Source organism: Haliotis cracherodii, unplaced genomic scaffold (assembly GCF_022045235.1).
Source record: "Haliotis cracherodii isolate W230 unplaced genomic scaffold, xgHalCrac1.p SCAF_14, whole genome shotgun sequence".
NCBI lineage: Eukaryota > Metazoa > Mollusca > Gastropoda > Lepetellida > Haliotidae > Haliotis > Haliotis cracherodii.
Window position 1 is genome coordinate 18,118,550 of NW_027266269.1, and position 21,404 is coordinate 18,139,953.

The window sequence follows — 21,404 nt, forward strand, 5'->3', positions numbered from 1 at the left end:
ACACTAATGTCCTTGGCATTTCCCCGCCAGCCATGCTGAGCATCTGTTATGATATTTATGCAATCTAAATCTTCATAAGAAGCTACTTCTTCTAACAATGCAGTTTCGCGCGAATCCCTAGACTGTCTGAACACAGTTCTTATATGTGATAAGCCACCCTTAGGTGGTAAGCTGTCCTCTATACTTAGGTGACAGATTACCAATCCCTGCAGCTGAACAGAACCTGCTGTACTGGACTGGTAACATGCCACAGCTGTAAAAAAAACACATGTCCAATCTTTTCATTCACCAGGAATGTGTTGTCTGGAAGGTAGGTAAATGACGCTAAACGATATTGGTTTGGCTTGCGGCAGCTTACTTTCATCTTCATATCATTGCCTCGATAACTGATTTGGGCCACAGTTAATTTGTTGGAGTATTTTCGTCCATGCTTTTCTGTTACATCCAGGCACATTTTCATGGATGATTCAGATATTACAAAAAATCTGTCATCAGTGTCACCTGGTCCAGCTGTCAGGTGTGTCACTGGTGGATCTGATGTTGGATAAGGAAGAAAATTTATGGATGTCAACTTCTTTATTATGAGGAACAGAACGTTTCGTAGTATATACTTATTTTTCATCAGGTGAATTCACCTGATAAAGGAGTAAGCATATATTCCGAAACGTTGTGTTCCTCATAGTAAAGAAGTTGCCATCCAGAAATTCTCTTCCTTATGTGTATAAGCTTCTAAATGCCTCTCAAAGACATGATGTTGGAGATGATACGATAATACTCGGTCCAGAACATCGGCATTATTAGCAGGCATGCTGGTGTCTGCTTTCAGGTGAGCTTTCACCTGTTTCAATATTTTTAAGCAAACCTTCCTTGACTTCATGATCACCTGGTACTTCAATTGTGAAACGAGCTGGTCGCTTACTTTGATCCAACTTGTGAGGACATTAGTATGGCGTGGTAGAAAACAATTTATTGCGAGAAACAGGTTCTATTGGTCGTAAAAGGAAAATGGCAGTGAAAATTAAATGAATTTATTACTGAAAATGTGTCAGAAGAGGGTAACAATGTCCTGCCTGTCTGGTAGCACCGGCCACTCACATAGTTTGCATAGAAAATAAATCTTAATTCTCCTGCCACAGGACTCGTATCTAATATATCACGATGGAGCTACTATTTCTTGTTTGTTTCATTACTACCTTCCATCAAGTAAGGCGTATGCTTTCTTTTTCTCGAGGGTTTATATTTATCTTCTTGAAATAAGATTGTTAGTGAGGGCCTCATTCAAATGTTCGCTCACGGCACCTACGATTTTATCAGATGATATTCCTTATACATTCAACATGCATCAAGAACCCCAATGTTATGTGCAAATTATATTTTCCAACAGCATCGACGAAGGGAAGAACCCTCGGAGGTTCTTCGAACCAAGATATTCTGTCTCACCTGGGTCAGTTTTTCCTGCTTTGTACTTGGTATCTTCTTCGTCACCAACTTTTATAAGGTATGGACGGGTTGGTATTGTGAAGGTAAGAATTGGTAACACGAACTTACTGTAATACATTATACAAAAGCAGAATCATCAGATTACATGAAACGTGTTTAAACTGTCAAATCTCTGATAAACATTTACCTGACCAGGCGATCCAGTGATTTTTATCACGAGCAATGATCCACGCCGTCAGGGTAAGACGATAGGCAATCTACCACAGTGGGGGGATTTTGTATCGAGATTAGATGTGGTAGCATGTAATAAGTAACCTTCACTTATTACATGCTACATCCTGATACCTGCTTATCGGCTTGTAAATATGTTTACTAATACTGACTAAAGTTTGACAAAGGAAATGTCTTTCAAACGTGGGGGTGTATTTCTAATGTCATGCAACTATTTTTGTTTCAGACATTCTCCCAAACATTCATAAAGGACGATCACTTCCTGTCCTAGCTGGGTTAGTCGGTTCCGTCGCGAATGCTTTGGGTCAGCCGTTCTGGAGAGCAGTGGGTGACCGGCTTGTCTATAGGGTAAATGTAAAGCATGTTGATAGAGCTGAGTGGGAGTGAACAACATTTCATTTCAATAGCAACGTTTCAGCATGTTGTGTGAGGAACGCCCAAGGCTGTATGGGTAATAGACATTTACCACATGGTGAAACTAAGAGTATAGCCACGATGTACACAGACCAAATATAAGCAGCAGGGCGAATCGAGGATTGTTACCTACACAGCGAATTGTGTCACCTTTGCTGAAAATTATTACCAAAAATGCATTCGACATTTCTGCATGAATTTGGATTGATTTGTGTGGAAAATATGAGTTACTGCAGAAATTGGGTGAAAAGATGGAAAAAAACAGAACCACGTGAGAACCTGGCGCCGAAACACACCAACATGACATGTACGTGCAACATCATTTGTTCGGCTACAAAAAAACGTTTTTTAATTGCATGCCATCACAATCTTACAGCAAGCGCACAGCGAAAACATGCCAACGCAACAACGCCATCGGCCGACTGCAAACAGGAGAATCATCTTCAGCTGTAGCCAGGTATTTCCACGTAGCATGAAGCATTATTACAAGACTGTGGAACCGTTATCAGACTCATGGTGACAACAACACGACCAGTTCGTGGTGTCATTTTGACGGACCTGCAATGGTGTCAATGTAACAGATAATGGCCATAGCAGCGACGGAGACAAGTTTGGTTAGTGATGAGTCATCGTGGTTTGACACTGGTAGGACAGACTTGGTGCAAGATGAGACAGACATGGATGAGATTCTTCTGCCACACGTCCTTCCATTATACAACAAGCGAATGTCATTCTAACATTCCATCACGACCCTGGTAGACTGACAACAGCCGTTCTGAGGAATCACAACATCCAGGTCCTGCCATGGCACTCTCTGTCTCCAGATTTCAACCCAATCCAACATTTAATGGATGCACTGGATCAATGACTGCGAGCACGTCAGCACCAAGTACAGAACCTCCGAAGTTGGCACAAGCAATGCAGGAAGAGTAAGTGAATCTTCCCCAGGCAACAAAACGGGATCTGATTGCTTCCATGGGACGTTGATGAGGGTCAGTTTTGGACTCTAATGGAAGCAATACAAGATATTGAACATGGATGACCTTCACCTTGAAAATCTACTGTTCCATGTGAGCCATGTGGACCATGGGTCAATGACAATTTTGATCAATTGATTGCCATTTATTGATTATTTATATGATGCATAAAATATACATCTAACATCACTTTTGCGTTTCTTTTTGGCAGAGTATATTAAGGACAATAGTTTCCACATTGACAGGCTGCATTTATACCAAATACAAACAAGGCAGCACGTGTCTGCAGGCATCAAAGTGACTAGGTATTCTGTATTGATGAAAGCGGACCAGATTGTCATTAAGTATCTCCCAACTGAAAGGGCTAACTCAAACAACCATCCATGCGGACATGGTGTTAACTGTAGGCGATGGTGCATCTCCCTTTGTCCCTGTTAAGAGGTTGGCAACTGAGTTTCAGAGGGAAAGAGTGAGACTCGAAGATGATCCAAGATGATCCAAGATCAGGAAGGCCTTCAGCCAGAGACTAAACAACAACCAAGGCAGTGGAAGCATCTAATGTCTCCCCCTCCAAAGGAAGCCTACATCTCGACTGGAGGCAATACCTATTTCAAATACCCGTTCAAACATATTACAACAGGTTCCATTAACACAGGACAGTTCACCAATATTAGCCCACAGCTCATAACCCTTATCAAGCGAGGCAAAGGACACCGTATGACAAAGACTCTATTTTCTACGAAATTAGCATTGACAGTCAACTTCAGCCTCTTGTAGGTGTGACATTTCATTAGCTGTACTCCAATACTCTTTCATTTAATGCCAATTAGTAATATATAGAACGACCTTTACGAAACTCGGAATAATGGATTATGTTGATATGTCCCTCGTGGATGAAAGATGAAAGGTCGGTACTTACTACGGGCACGTAATCCGTCATTCCTTCTCTCGCTGCTCTTACGGCAAACATGGGTTCATGAAGATCAATTCTAATCCGGTTCTTCACGGTTGTCACACAATAAGATGTTATATGCAAGTGGGTAGTCTTTCCTTCAACAAGACTCGGCACTAAATTGGTTGGTTCCGTAAATAAAGAGATGGTTCTTTCTCTGTAGTCATCTAAATTCCAGACACAAAACAGTGGTCTGTAAAACCACATCATGGTCTCACTAATGCAGCCTCATCCTGCGTGCATGTGTAGGATGAGACGATTTATTTGTTACAGGATTTAAATGCTATATGTTATTCCAGGTCTGGTTCTGTCGGTGGGAATGATCATACATCACCGCCGACATTGTAAGAAGCACCGGATGTGACATGAAACGACTTCCGGTTGAAAATCTGCAAGATAACAAGATGTTGTCCCGACCATTAGGCAATGTGTTAAAGAAGAAAGGTCCAGTTTATTTTCATTTAAAGAAACATGTATCGCCTACTTTACAACAACGGATACATCATCTGGACTGAATCACAGATTTGAGATGTGATCAGAATGTAGCTTTCTCCAATTGGATTATACATGCATTCACATTTGTAATGGAATTTGTATGCCAGTTCTTGTTTTCTTGCCAAGCAGAGATTTTTTATAATTATGGAAGGGTTTTATCGCTTTTAATTAATTATTCTTTTGGTGACCGAACTATTGGATGACTAGAACCTGTCATGTTAATGTGATGGATGTGCCTGTGTAGGGTGGCGTGTGTGGGGTAAACCATTATGGTATCTGGATTTAGGAAATTTTAAATAAATTAATGACAAGATATTATGAATGATCAACATGTTTATTACAACTCTAGCGACATTTCCGAGTAGGTTCTAACACTTGCTTCATAACTGTGTACATTTCTTTATTACCCGTTTTGGGGAAAATATTCACAAAAATTATCAACAAACGCCTGCGGCTATGGTGTGATGACAATAATATATTATATTAAAACCAGTTTGGTTTTAGAAAAGGACGCTCAACATTCAACAGTATTTTCACATTGTATGGGATGATACTGAAATATCTATCAAAAGCAACCGGTGGGAGATTTTATTGTCTCTTCATTGACTCTAGTAAAGTGTTTGACTGTGTTCACCATAACTTGCTTTGGCATCGGCTTATGAAATATGGTATCCATGGAAACGTTCTAAAAATTCTACGAAATATGTATTCGAAACTAAAAGCTTTTGTGAGAACTGATACTGGTTTGACTGAATATTTTAACTGTTTTAGTGGAACACGACAAGGATGCATGATCAGCCCGACATTCTTTTGCCTGTTTATAAATGAATTGGTCAACGAACTAAATCAATCTGACTGTCGTGGAATTATTATCTCAGAAGAAGCACCAAATATTTGTTCTTTATTATACGCCGATGATGTTGCCAACACTGCCGATACCACTGGAAGATTACAACAGATCAACTGTATAAGTGAATTTTGTAAAAAATGGGGACTGTCTCTAAATATGAACAAAACAAAGATAACTGTTTTTAGAAATGGTGGACGTTTAAGGAACTATGAAAATTGGACTTACAGAGAAGAAAAGATAGAGACTGTTTCATCTTATAAATATTTGGGACTATTTTTCACTCCTAAATTGCTATGGACAAAAGCAACGACAACACTTGCACAACAAGCATAAAAAGTATGTCATTATATCTATAAAATAAACTATCTATGTGGAGGATTACCAATCACTACTGCAATCAAGATGTTCGAATCCATGATTTTACTGATATTAACATATGGCTCTGAAGTTTGGGGGTTCCAATACTACGAAACTATAGAGATGGTACAGACTAAATATTACAAACGGATTCTTAACCTACCAAATAATGCAAGCAATGACGCTGTTCTTGGTGAAACTGGAAGACAACGATTATATGTGTATTATATTAGTAAATGTATTAAATACTGGACAGAATTAATCTCTATGAACACTGATCCTCTACCGAAGCAAACGTATTTAATGATGTACAAATTAGATGAAGCTGGACGTATATCCTGGGCAACATATATAAAAAACATTCTTTTCAAGTATGGATTTGGCTACGCCTGGATAATTCAAGATGTTGGAGATCCGCAAATGTTCATTTCACAATTCAAACAACGTATCGTGGGCTGTGGTCAACAACGTTGGATTGAAAACCTATCTCAAAAATCAAAACTTAAAACATTTTTAACTTTTAAATCGGTATTAACAATAGAAATGTACCTTCAGGAAGTAAACAAGAAGATCTATCAAGAAACCCTTACACAATTCCGATGCAGCTGCCATAAACTTATGATCGAAACTGGACGTCATACCAATACATAAGAAAACAAAAGATTTTGCCCATAATGTCAAAATTGGACTTCAACTACATTGAAAATGGATATCATTTCCTTCTTATTTGTACTTCATATTCAACATTACGTTTACATTTTATTGATACATATTTTCACACTAATCCATCATATGAAACATTTGTAAATCTTATGTCTTCTAAATGTAAATACACTATTACACAACTTACTAAATATATCTACAACGCTTTTAGATTACGCGAGTCACTCACAATTCACTAATGTATTATTTATGTATTATATTCTTTTCATGTATTTATGCATACATTATATTGACATCATGTATGTTGTGTGGGCCTATGGCCTGAAACTTGGAGGAACTAAAAACGCTTGTATAACTGTGTACAAATATATACCGAAAAATCGCTGCAAAGAAATTGATCATCAATACTTTCTTGTCAATAGTTATATATCCAACTTTTTAATGACCCTCACAGATCTACTGTATGGCAAGAGGGGTGACCTCAACTTTCCAACAGTCAAATTTCCCATTGATGTTGAGCAATATTGCAGCCGCTACAGTATTTGGTGTCTACATTTAACAAGTTTTGAGGTGCAATCGACGACCCTTTCTTACAGCGTCATACGACTCAAAACTTTGGTGATAATGGTCACACTATTCACGGCCTTAGTGAAGCTTTCAACTCATTTTATGGTAGACATGTCAACTCAATGTCCCATTTTGACGCATCAGTGACCAAAACGCGGTCCGATTCAATTCCTTATTTTGACTTGTATAATATTTCTCCGTTTTTGTTCAAGTGAACATTCGACTTTCCTTTGCATGAATTTGTGACGGATGCCAGTGGTAGGGCAGGTATCTTTCATCAATCAATAGCTTTAGGTAATACATCATAAACACATCCTTATGATATAGTCGGGATCGTTTAGCAGATATGTCTTATTATCATTAACATGGTGAAAATGTTTTACAAATAATTTATCACGTTACATGCCACATATCAAGGATTGGAAATTGTTATCTGAGGAAATATTACAACTAAGGGACCATGTTCCAGTATCTTAACCTGCCAAGGGTCAAATCGATCACGCCCCTCGGACATAATCCAGGACCAGTATCAGGCAAACAAATTTAAAGCGTTGATATCTTTATCCGTATCTACAGCTGTGTTCCATCCACTCTTATCAAGTCACACGTACCACGTTTACATTCGTGACATACTAGCAACTGGTAAGCTTTTGTTAACTTATTAAAACCTTTTTCATCAATGTCTCGGTCAAACTAAATTATTTAATTCTGTCGAGATAGAGCCACTGTTTATTGACTCAGAAAAGAAAAGTTACTATCTTGTACTAAGTTAAATCTGAACTATATGATATTACCCGTGGCAATACCTGCAAGTTTATTTGGTAATTGAGAAAGTCATACTTGTGTGTAAATCTTAGATATTCCTATTGTAAGAGATGTGCATCCCTTATGTGCATAGATTTTGTCAATTGTGTTAACTTTATTACGTTGTTTACCTTTTGGAATTAATTAAGTGTGGCTGAACTAGTATGTATCTTGTGTGAATGCCCACTCATGTATTGTATTAGAGTGTGTTGTTTACCTCGGAATATGTATCGTGACTAATGTAGTATGTTACTTCTGTAATCATTCTATATCATGTTCATCTGATTTTCTTCGCATATATGTACTTCTATAACTTTTCGTATAACTGATTCTCTAATAATTGATTGTAAGCAATCTATTGCTGACCGACGACATAAAAGAATGATTCTGTGGCTCCCATTGTACATTGGATCTTACACTCGTTGTTTGAAGTATTGGTGTAAAATAATAATAATGCCTGAACACCGTTTACCCAAGAAAGCCTACACCATGCTCGTACACATCGACAGTCTTGGAAAGTTCACATGGGCTTCTTGTATTCGTACATTGCTTTTTACATATGGCTTTGGTTTCATTTGGCTGTCCCAGACAATTGGTAATGCAAATGTTTTCATTAAGTACTTTCGCATGCGTGCCATTGACATGTTTCATCAGAAATGGCATTCAGATATTTATGAAAGTTCAAGATATGATACTTATGGCCAATTGAAGTCATTGCTTGAACCAGAATCTTATTATCAAATTTACGGTACAGGAATTCTCGTAACACCCTTATTCATTTTAGACTTGGCCTGAATGATTTATGATTTTCATCTATTGAGAAATCGATACGATTATGCCCATTTTGTGACATTGTTGTCGAAGATAAATACCATTTCATGTTTATTTGCCCTATATACGAAAATCTAAGAAACAGGTACTTACCGAAGAGGTCTCTATCTCATTTTAATGCTAAAAGATTGTCTTCCTTACTGTCTTGCAAGGATCTTATAACACAACACAACATCAACTGGCTTTGTACATACATAATTCTTTTTTGTTACGAAGTGAATTGTTACCTTGACTTTGTATTTTATAAAATATGTTATGTAAGTCCGTTGTATATGGCCCTGTGGCCTTTCATACAATAAAGAATTGAATTGAATTGAATTGAATTAATAATTGATTGTAAGCAATCTATTGCTGACCGATGACATAAAAGAATGATTCTGTGGCTGTCTAATAAACATACTGTTTATTCATACAGGTCTTGTGTTGTTGTATGGATTGGTCGTGTACAGCGGTACCTCTGCTAAGCGAGCTGAGACCCCAACTCTCGCTTTGTAATATGATTAGGAAAATGTAATGGTCGCTTTTATTGGCATACAACGTTGTGGATGTACATGTGGTTGTCAGTGCCACTTTCACCACTTTTAATCTCTCCATGAATATTTTTCGTCCTCTAGCAGTTGGGCAAGTCTCTGGTTGTAAGGTTCATAGAACTCCTCTAATATCGTCCTTGTGTCATTGGTCATATTACCGATGTTACGGCTGGCCTCTGGCCTCTGGTTGATTTTTGTTTCGCCAAGAACGTCCATCCATTCAGATTCAGAAAGTTTACCTGAAAGCAAAAGAGATCGTACAATATCAAGGTCCCATGTTCCGACTGAGACATCTATCTATAATAGTATAATAAGTTTTGTTGTTTTACTCAGCAATATTCCAGCTGTAGGATGGCGGACTGTAATATGAACAACGTCCTACCCTGTCGGGTGCGATCAGACAAGTCATGCAGCCTGACCACCTGATTCATTTTGTCACCTGACGTGGTTTCACTCTGGCCAGGTTCCAAACGGGGTCAGGAATGACAGAACGGGGTAAACATTGCATATTTTCAAATGTCATTGTCAAAATATTCAATTGCATTAAAAATGTAACAGTTACAATGTTTATTTGTGTTAGAAACGGTAACGTCCCACGCTACCGGGGTGCTATGTCACGCACTCTACAAAGTCACGCGATCCAATTCAGTCACCTCTTACGGCAAGTGCCGAGTACCCATAGGATACAAGACGTTTAGGCAGGACATGTTTCACCAGTGTTGTCAGGGCAGCGTGGCCAGATCTACAGCCAACCGATAAGCAAGGGGTATCTAGGATTAATGCCTCATCACTCTACCCGCATTTTGTAAATGGACATTTAAACTTACAGTCTAACCAAATGCTTTCCTCCCACATCAAACTGGCACACTGTGATATAACTGGAGAATTTCACTCTCCCAGTAATTAGACGTCAACTTCCCTTGTTGTATTCTAAACTATGTTGATGATGCATCTTTACTGGTACTTACTCAAAGAAAGAAAGTCAAACAGTTTTTTCATCTCTCCACGTGTGTCCGCGACGTAATCCTCAAACCTGATCACGTGTACCTGGTCACGTGGAAACACTTTCCACCAATCCTCGAGGAAGGCGTGGTATATTCCAATGATTGGACGAACCTTGAACAATAACATACAAATTACTCCAACACCATTTCAGAGAATGCATCTGATATCGATGTCATTAATCAAATAATGAAAAGAAAAGGAGCCTATATTTAACAATAAGTTGTGAGTTGGTTTTACGCTACTTCTACCAATGTTCCAGGAATGTCACGGCGGGGGAAACCAGAAATGGTCTTCATACATTGTACCCATGTAGAAAATCGAACCCGGGTCTTCGGCGTGACAAGCGAACGCTATAACCACTAGGCTACCAAACCTCCCCTCAACAAAGACTAAATTACAAGTGGCTAACCAAAGAAAACAACTGTTGCGTTTATGTTTCCATAAATCTAAAGAAATTAGGTCACGCCCCTCAGCGGACTATTGTTTCCTGATTGGTTGATAAAATAGTGAACGGGATTTGTGTTGCATTATTGCGATAAACGTCACGGTTTTACATTTTTGTGTTTTTAATTGATCAAAATATCAGCTATTACACTTGAATTTATTTATATGACACATCGGTTTTTAATTTTATATATCCATCAAAGCAAAACATATTGAAATCAATTCTTCAAAGAAACTTCATTGAATAGATTAAATAGATGCTCATGAGTAGGCCTAAGCAATTGCGAACATGCTCCTATTTCAACCCATGAGAAAAATGTTCTTCACTTTTACGTAGTTTCACTCACAATGGACACTGCATTCTCCAACTTTGAGTCGTATACACAGCGCCTAAGGGAATAATGTTTCAAACAACCTTTGAAACGATAAATGGCCTCAATGATCCGTTTGTGAAAGTCCAGTCTATCTGGCGTGTATTTGAGGTATATGTGCTCAAATAAGTAGTCGGAATAGACTCTGAAAAAATAACAATACATGGTGTTAGGTCATCACATGAATGCGAATAAAGCTGACGATGAAGGTATAAAGTGACAATTGGGAGATTCCAGAATCAACCAGTCAACCATTAAAGTTGCATCGGGTTGGATTCCCCGTGAATATATGATATAGTTTCGGGAAATTAGAACAAGCAAGCTACCGACTCAGATAGGTTGACAAGAGCCGGCGAAGTGGCCACTCTACACATCAGTATGCATCCCTCTGGCATCCCTATGCCACAACGTACCACGTCTAAACGTTTGGCTTGGATATTTTTATCTAAAGGATCTTATCCAACGGATGAGAGCAGCCACATGGACACAGTATGAGTTGATGTAGGAGACGGAATCGTTTTAGTTATGTTTTATTGTTTTTAAACGCCCAATTCAGCAATATGCCAGCTGTATGACGGCGGTCAGTAAGTAATCGAGTCTGATCCAGTGACTGATACATAAGCATCGATCCACGCAACTGGGATACGATGACATCCGATCCCGTTAGTCGCCTCTTACAAGCATGGGTTGCTGAAGATCACTTCTAACCGGAGTTTCAAGGGTGGTTCTAGTTTCTAGTTTCACGGGTTCTCGCCATGATGTATGTGTAAATGCATACAGGGAAATGTTGCATTCTACATACGATAAGAAATTGACATCCCTCCTAAACATGCTTAATGTCTTCATAAAAAGACATACAGACGTGTTATACGTATCACTTACTATCTATATATGACAAATATATTTACATACATGTATGTTATATTTAACTATTCTCTGATAAAAAGTTACTTTAAGAATGCAAATGAGAGCCTTAAGGATGATCACGTCAAGGGTTGAATTTGTGATATTACAAATGTTATTATTCATATTGCTCTGACATTTTGACCATGTGTTTCTATCTTTCCAGTGTCATCCATGTGTTTTACAAATGTGTGATTTATTGTAAGTAAATTTTAATGGTAATAGAACGAGGACGACACCCGCTAGTCACAGATAAACAACATCCTTACAGAATGTAGAAAAACTTGCAAATAATTGTTTACGTTTATTACAATATTTAACATACTATGCACCTGTCTATTGGATTCCTGAGTGCCACAATGATCTTGGTGCCAGGATTAAGGTGGTGTACGTAGTCGGCGTTAGTAAAACATGGATCTGTACACTTGTTGTTGCGGGGCAGCTCCTGTCACAGATGGTTGTCCCACATGATGTCAACACTGCCTTCACCTATAGAGAAAAGGTGGAATAGAGGATTGTCAAACGACCTTATACGTCATGTTAAACAACTTCTGTAGAGGGGGTTGAACAGAGGTTTGTCACACGACCTTATACATCATGCAAAAACTGCCGTCTACAGAGAGAAGGTGGAACAGAGGTTTGTCACACGACCTTATACGTCATGTAACACTGCCTTCTATAGAGAGGGTTGAACAGAGGTTTGTCATACGACCTTATTCATGATGTCAACACTGCCTTCTCCTGTAGGGAGAAGGTGGAACAGAGGTTTGTCACACGACCTTATACATCCTTTTAAAAACTGCCTTGTGTAGAAAGGGTTGAACAGAGGTTTGTCACACGACCTTATACATCATAGTAAAAAACCTTCTGTAGAGACGGTTGAACAGAGGTTAATCAAACGACCTTATTCATGATGTCAACACTGCCTTCTCCTGTAGGGAGAAGGTGGAAAAGAGGTTTGTCACACGACCTTATACATCATGTAACACTGCCTTCTGTAGAAAGGGTTGAAAAGAGGTTTGTCACACGACCTTATACATCATGTAAAAACTGCCTTCTATAGAGAGGGTTGAACAGAGGTTTGTCACACGACCTTATACATCATGTAAAAAACCTTCTGTAGAGAGGGTTCAACAGAGGTTTGTCACACGACCTTATACATCATGTAAAAACTGCCTTCTTTAGAAAGAGTTCAACAGAGGTTTGTCACACGACCTTATACATCATGTAAAAACTGCCTTCTACAGAGAGGGTTGAACAGAGGTTTGTCACACGACCTTATACATCATGTAAAAACTGCCTTCTTTAGAAAGAGTTCAACAGAGGTTTGTCACACGACCTTATACATCATGTAAAAAACCTTCTGTAGAGAGGGTTGAACAGAGGTTTGTCACACGACCTTATACATCATGTAAAAACTGCCTTCTTTAGAAAGAGTTCAACAGAGGTTTGTCACACGACCTTATACATCATGTAAAAACTGCCTTCTTTAGAAAGAGTTCAACAGAGGTTTGTCACACGACCTTATACATCATGTAAAAAACCTTCTGTAGAGAGGGTTCAACAGAGGTTTGTCACACGACCTTATACATCATGTAAAAACAGCCTTCTGTAGAAAGGGTTGAACGGAGGTTTGTCACACGACCTTATACATCATGTAAAAACTGCCTTCTGTAGAGAGGGTTGAACAGAGGTTTGTCACACGGCCTTATACAACATGTAAAAACTGCCTTCTGTAGAGAGTGTTGAACAGAGGTTTGTCACACGACCTTTTTTATCATGTCTACACTGCCTTCTCTTTTGGGGACAGTGAAACAGATGTTTGTCACACGACAATTCTTCTCCTGTACGATTGCCTTCTCCTGCCTTCGTGGTCCAGTGGTAGAGGGTCCGTCCGGAGAGCGGAAGGTCCGGGGTTCGATACCTGGCCGTGTCATACCAAAAGAAGGTACTTGTTGTTACCCTGTCTGGCGCTCGGAATTGAGGGTCTAAAACAAGGACTGGTCTGCTCGGAGTCAGTATACTGTGTCTGAGTGGGATATTCATGTTAAACTAGGCCATGGTATCTCTGAGAGCTAGCACTATAATTCGGCATCAGTCTGGACTAGTACAAGCCGTCACACACACACACACACACACACACACACACACACACACACACACACATAAACATAAACATAACATGCATGCATGTCGCTATATAAGTGCAATAATCTTGGACGCGACGTTAAACCCAATTTCACCCAACCTCACCTCACCTTGAAGTCTCACAGTGTGTGTTTTTTTTACGAGCTTAATAATTAAATAAGTTAAAACTTCATTTTAACACATACTGCTATCAAACGCTATCCTGTAAGTTTATTATGATTTTCCCCATAACAATTTCAGATCAAAGGGAAAATTTTAGACATATAGATAATCATTTTACATTTTTAAGTCTATAACTAAATGCACTTTTTAAAAATGATTGTCGATATCATGACTTAATGATATTCTTGGAGAAGCCACCGGACTAATACACGTGAATACTCTAACTACTGGTATAACATTTTCTAATACTCTTCAATAATATAATGCTGCATTTGTGTTAAACAATGTAATTTCTGTGCTATGGTATTTTGGTTGCAATTAGATATATGAAAGCATATGAAAACTCATTTTTTCATATTCTTAACCGCGTTTGGTTACGGGTTGGAATAGGTTCCCAGCAACCTATGCTGGTTGTAAAAGGCGACTTAATGGATTGGGTGGCCGGTATGTATTGTTGCTCATAACATCAATCCCTGGTATACCTAGGCTAGAATAGATTATTTACAGGCCGCCTTGATGTACCTGGTATACTGTGTGTGCGATGTTAAACAAATAAACAAACATTATTCTCATCTACAGCCCTAATCAGCAAGGGTAGATTGTACACGGGTGGCAAATTTAGCACTGAAAGTTTTCAGATGTATAATTCTTAGCAAATTTGATTCAGATCCCTGACGAGTCCCCAAGTTCTGTTTCGATGTGAACATGATTCCCAAATTGAAACCCAGAAATATATTCGTACAGAACTAAATTGTGAAGTCAGTAGATGACTACACAAGGTCAATGAGTAATTAACAAAATATCTTAAAACACGGTTTGAGGAATACAATCAAACAAGCCGATACAATGAATCAATTAAGTGGCAGCCGTAATAAGTAACAGTCCCTACAAGATATAGGAGTGAACTAACTGTCGCATGTCTTGAATTATGATCAGTCCTGAATAGTGATGGAAGCTGGCAGAATATGGCAGTTACCATATATATATCCGATCCAGATATGTATGGCAAATTGATAAGACGCATGTCAGGTCGCCCTCGTGTCGCTCTTATAGAAATACAGCCAGCCTTACAGAAACTGTCATGTCAACAACGAAGGGGGGTAACTCTAAATTACACTTCCTGTTACAATCAAATCACTACCGCCTCGGCATTTTAAAACCGTTTCAATCATTTGCTGCCAATGGCAAACACAAATGAACACCCTTCTGCCACATATTACTATGTATCGCAACACTGACACGTTCCCCTCTCGTTCGTCTGTCGGTAACACGTACGTTGCTTCAATGCATGGACAATGTTTGTCATCTTAAAGTATTCCTCTTTCACAAGTTTACACAAGCCTCAATAATGAGCAGCGTTTACGTGAAGACTTTAGTCATTTTATTCTCACATTTAGCTGAAAGGCCGTGCCATAATCCAAAGAATGTTCAGAATCAAAGATTGTTACTGCCTGAAGATTGAGTTAAAGAATGGGTTTAGGACCGAGCATTTGATGTTCGTAGAAGGCGGGGGTTGGGATTTTATCGATAAAAATAAGAAAGCAAAGACATTCTCAGCCACAATATGTACATTTTTGCTATGAGTTTTTGAAAAGAAAACAATCTGCTTTTGAACTCCTGGAATATCAAATGGTTGATCCTTTACCTGTAACCATGTGATGAAACTGTAGACTCGTGGAATTATTTCCCCTCACACTTCTCTCGATAGTTTCGGCATTTCTTTGAAAAAAATCCAAATACGTTGAAACCGAGGAACTGACTTGAACTGAAACACAAGGTATAAACATGCAGGAATCAGTAGAAAGACAAACAGAAATTATTTATACCCTCAATGTTTTTGTATTCATTTGGTTATCAACAAGCAGATGTCGTAAAATATCTACTTAACCGTTACATGTCTAAATGTCTAAAAATGTGTAAAACGAATAGATGAGCGTGCTGCATTCTGATTGGTTGATAAACGTAATTAAATGGGATTTGACGCCCGGTTATCTTCTCCGCTATTTACTGCGCATATATACATTTCTTGATAATTGCCTTTCTTCCTAAATCACAAGTTTGGCTTGCCTAAATAACTATCACGTTGATCAAATATTAAGTTTGATAAATATTGAACAACTGATTGTGACTCTTGGTGGCGTAACCGTGAACGAACGAACAAACATGGACGCCAACCCTTCAGCCACGTACTACCACGTGGAGTTGCGTGGAGACAGCAGTGGACTGTACCAGAGGTCAGGATTCCCCTGCTGTTCTGTCGGTTGCCGTACAGTAGTTACAGCACAAGATTAATATATGGAAGTTAATAGCCCTTGGCACAATGGCTCGCTGATACAGTTTCAATTGATAGTTTAATTACTTCCGAAATCGTCATTTTCTGTAGCTGATGAAGCCAAGGGGTCAAAGTCAAAGAGTTTCTGAATGATTTGTTTGCCAGCTAAATCGAGTCTGTATACACAGACACCATGGCAAATCATATCAGAGTGTCTTTATATATATTTGATAATAAATATTGGAGGGTTAGATTGTAGTTATTATTTATTGTATGAATGTGAAGACCATCTTGATGTACGAGATCCTTAAATTGTTGTGACAAGAAAATCATCGCAAAAACACTATCAAAGAGCACTTTTTAAACGCGAAGGGACTTTTTTTTCCGGCCCCGCTCTTCACGTTTGTGCATGATACACACAAGATGTAAACTCACAAGACAAGTACCGTATTTGCGTGTGGAGAAAACACAGTAATGAACAATAATTCAGATTTTACAATGACATGTTTGATGTTGCTAGGGTATTGCGGCAAACCCGGGTTCGATTCCCGACAAAAGTACAATCTGTGAAGCCAATCTGTGGCGTCTACAACCGTAATTTTGCTGGAATATTGCTTTAAAACGTCGTAAAACGATATTCACTCACTCACTCATAATAGCTTTCGCATTGATGTGGCCGTCAAACCAGTTGGTTCACTTAGAGGTTATTGAGATCTGAAACCTCTGACTGACCAACCAGAAACGAGAAATTTCCAAATCAATGATAGAAATAATGTTCGTTGATAATATTTGCATGATCATTATATGGTCATGTAAAACTCACAAAACCGTTTCCTGTTGAACCAAAAGGGTTCCTTGCGGTCAGGTAAAGTCACATCCGGGTGTTTTCCAAGACGATTGTATATGCCAGTAGTACCACATTTGGGTTGACCAATGAAAATAAAGTACGGCAAGCAGCGCAGAATCGTAGTGGCTCGAATCGGCGAATGTCTTTGCGTTGGTTGTGCTTCCTTCCAACATGGGTTTTTATAGTCACTTAAGAATGCAGGGTTACTCTGAATTAAAAACAAAAATAATTGTGAAAGCATGACACTCAAAAAATCAGATAACCCATGTTAATGTGTTTTTGCGAAGTTTTAATTGTCAATCATCAAGACAAAAACATCTTATACAAAACTGGTTTTCACGCCAACAACAACTACTGTTCCCACTCGGGTGTACCGATTAATCGAACCGTCGATGCATCACAACTGTTCATCGTTCGATGGCAAATTAAAATAGTAATAGTTGTATCTGATGCAATGCTACCCTATTGACAGTTATTCATTTACTTTTCATCACACATTGTCTGAAGAGACATCAAAATATTCCTCAAGTACAGTACTGCGAGGAAATGTACATTTTAGAGCGGTATATGTGCTTAAACTATGGCGATGCTATTACAAAAAGTGTACACACATTGCAACAGCATCGCAATAGTGTATTTAACTATCGCACTTCATTGCGGTCGCATTCTTTTGGAGACGCATTAATTTCACGATTTACAGTATTCCCTCGATAGTCATCACTAGTCAGCAATACACGACCATGTTATCGTTATACATACCATACATGTAGCTGAAACAGGAACAGATCAAATTAACTGTGTTAATGTGTAAAACAAAAATGTTGAATGACTTGACTTGCCTTGTGTCAACAAACCAAGAATCCTAATCTGGGCTAATCAGGGATTCGATCTCACTGACAGCGGTGTGTCTCACGCCTCAGATACGCAACTCTGCACATGGACTTTTCATCGCCTTAGATGATAGGGTTACCCTTATGCTCCTTATCTTTATTTTAATAACATTGTTCGTTAGCAAATATACATCACAACACAATATCACAAGTAGAACATAAATGTCACAATAAAGTGAAGATTATACTGGGCGCGGCCGCTGTACAGGTTGTGCAAACAGCCCAATATAACAACGGGGTTTTATATGCTTGACGACAGCTGATACAACCCTTGTTCTGGGTTTTAGGGTCTTCAGTGATAAATTAACTGTTTGATAGCCTGATTCTTACAGCAATGATAGCACGCCCGTAAAGTCCATATATATACTGAATCCAATAAAAAAAGGCACCAACAACGTCGGCATTGTATGGCGATCCGAAAAGTTTAAATGTTGTGGTAACATAGTACACTTTATGTACACTTCACAAGAGTGCTTGTAAAACTCTCTCAGCAAACTGCCGTCATGTCAGTGGATGCGAATAAATGTCGTCATTGATTTTATGTGACGCCTAGTGCGATTTGCATGAATTAACACGCACAACTTTGCTTATTCTTTGTTTTATATGAGAAGTTCATTTATATAACTGAAACGAGTGTAAAACTCGTACACAATCACAACCACTGGCAATCAATAATGACGAGGGTCATTTTGAGTGTCTCCTGGTCCTGAGATCCTGGCAGAGATCCTGTAGGTAAATAACGCGTTTCCCAGAATGGCTATCGCTGTGTCCACGCCGTCGGTTTACTCGTGGCATTATTACCGTTATCTGACACCTTCAAGGATTTATTTACTTATTTGCTCGATAATATAGAGACACGTATTGATAGACCTTGTTTACATTTCCTGCCTTAGAGAGCACGGGGTCGACAGAAGCGGTCGAGCAGGATGTAGGCCAGTGAAATACAACAGCACAGCAAGCATGTATTATACTTACTACGTTTAACATATAACTACTGTAAAAGTATACATGACCTCCTGGGCAAAAGAAAAAAATGGAAATGACCCCAAAATTACAAACGTTATAAAAACGTTATTAGATTGAAACACTGCAAACCTGAGGTCCCAAACACAACTATGATACCCGTATCCAACACATCACCATCGAATAACCATTTCTTGTTTGTTTTATTTCTAGCCACCATCAAACCTGGCTGTATGCTTTCTTTAGCCCGGCAGTTTATTTCACTAATATAAGAACGTTAACAAGAGTATTCCTGATAAAATGATCGCTGTTTCAATGATATATATCACTAATAGAATTAATGTTATTACAAATAAAAGATATAAATATATTGAACATAAATCACATCTTATTTAAACGTGTAGAGTTCCCCTGGCGTGTCTGCAGATTAAGAAGTTATAAAATATATCTGAATGATGAGCATAGAGTCCTCCAGGACGTATGTTGGGTATATGTAGAAGCAAAGACGTCACAAAAAATCTTTTCATTTGAAGACTTAACGACCTATTGGTATTTACTTGGGTCTAAGATAGAATCTAAACTTTTCGGAGAGTTTTAAACAAATACAAAATATCAGAGATATACGGCTATTCAATATTAGTATGTGGACGTGTCTATCAGTAAGTGTCTGGAAAGTGGGACTTCCGTAGCGATATTTGTACGAGAACAATGTTACCAGGGAGACACCATAACTTTATCGCAGACCTTTCATCAGATGCACATCCACACTGTCTCTTAATGCTATTTTCTTTCTCTGTCTTATATGAAAGCAAACTATTATTTATTCGAAACTGAGAACGCCGTGATATAACTGGAATACTGTTAAAAGCGGCGTTAAACCCAACTCACTCACTCACTCACTCACTCACTAGAAACTGAGAATATTTTGAGACAAAAGTGAGTGAGGGAGTTTATTTCCCCCATTTTAGCCATGTTCTGGGACATCGGAAATGAAATGAACAAATTGTACCCATGTAGGGAATCGAACCCTGGTCTTCGGCGTGACGAGCGAACGCTTTCAATACTAGACTACGAAAGCTAATATGTAAACAAAAGCACACTCTTTCCCAATGATTGTCGGCGTGCATTTTGAAATAATGATATGCACAATGACAGGCTACAAAATGCATTGCAGTATTTGCAGCTACAATAATAATCAAAGTATGAAAACACTGGCGTCAACACAGAAACTAAACACTCCATGTATTACTCACTATGCTCATGATATCCAGATTGTTTAAGTACTGTCTGTAAGCTGTGATGTCTCGTTGTGTTGCCCCTTGCCTCAGTCTCTTCAGTTGAGGAACAGCGTATGGTTTTTTTTTCCTAATAGCGTCTACTTCGCGTTTTTCGGTCTCCATTTCTGTCATAGACACGTTGTTTAGCGTGTTATGGTCAGTGTCATTCTTTGTGATCTCAACTGGAGGAATGGGAATGGTATGTAACACGTGTTCGATGTATTTAACATCCGACGAATGGACATTCAGTCTCACTGGAATTTTGTAGCTGGCGTATTCTATATTAAACATACATAGAAGAACGATGGGAGCAAGCAGCGCACCCACGACAGACCAGTATCTGACGACAAACGACACTGCTCTAATACAACGGCCTCTCGTCCCCATGGTCTGACCGTACACTGCGTCTCGGTGTGGCAGTGTGCTGCTTTTCTGCCAATATACTTGCTCAGGCTTCCGTTCAAACTAAATCCTTTCGATGCCGACCTATGTCCGTGTAGATAATACCTTGTTCTCAATCATGCGCCTACTATTTGTAGATCATCCTTTTCTCCCGGTGATATTGCTACTGTCTGTGGACCATTCTTTTTTCTCGATGTTACGGCTACTGTGTGTGGACCATACTTCGTTCGCGATGACACGGTCGTGTAAAACACTGTTTCCGAGGATTAGTCAACATGTTGAAAATACCGTAACACTTGTAATGTATGTCCGATGTCCACAGGACACGCGAAGATCCGGGCTAGAATAGATCTTCAGCAACCCATGCTTGTCGTAGAAGGCGACTATGCTTGTCGTAAGAGGCGACTAACGGGATCGGGTGGTCAGGCTCGCTGACTTGGTTGATGCATGTCATCGATCCCAATTGCGTGGATCGATGCTCATGATAACAATCACTGGATTGTCTGGTCCACTCGATTATTTACAGACCGCCGTCACATAGCTGAAATATTCCCGAGTGCGGCGTTAAACAACAAACCAACCTACCCATGTCAACAGACCATGTAATGT

At 39.0% G+C, this 21,404-nt stretch overlaps 1 pseudogene; it reads right to left on the reverse strand.

Annotated features, from left to right (window-relative positions):
- Nucleotides 1-1,913: 1,913 nt before the first annotated feature.
- LOC139460600 (carbohydrate sulfotransferase 15-like) lies at nucleotides 1,914-20,780 on the reverse strand (annotated as a pseudogene).
- Nucleotides 20,781-21,404: the final 624 nt, after the last annotated feature.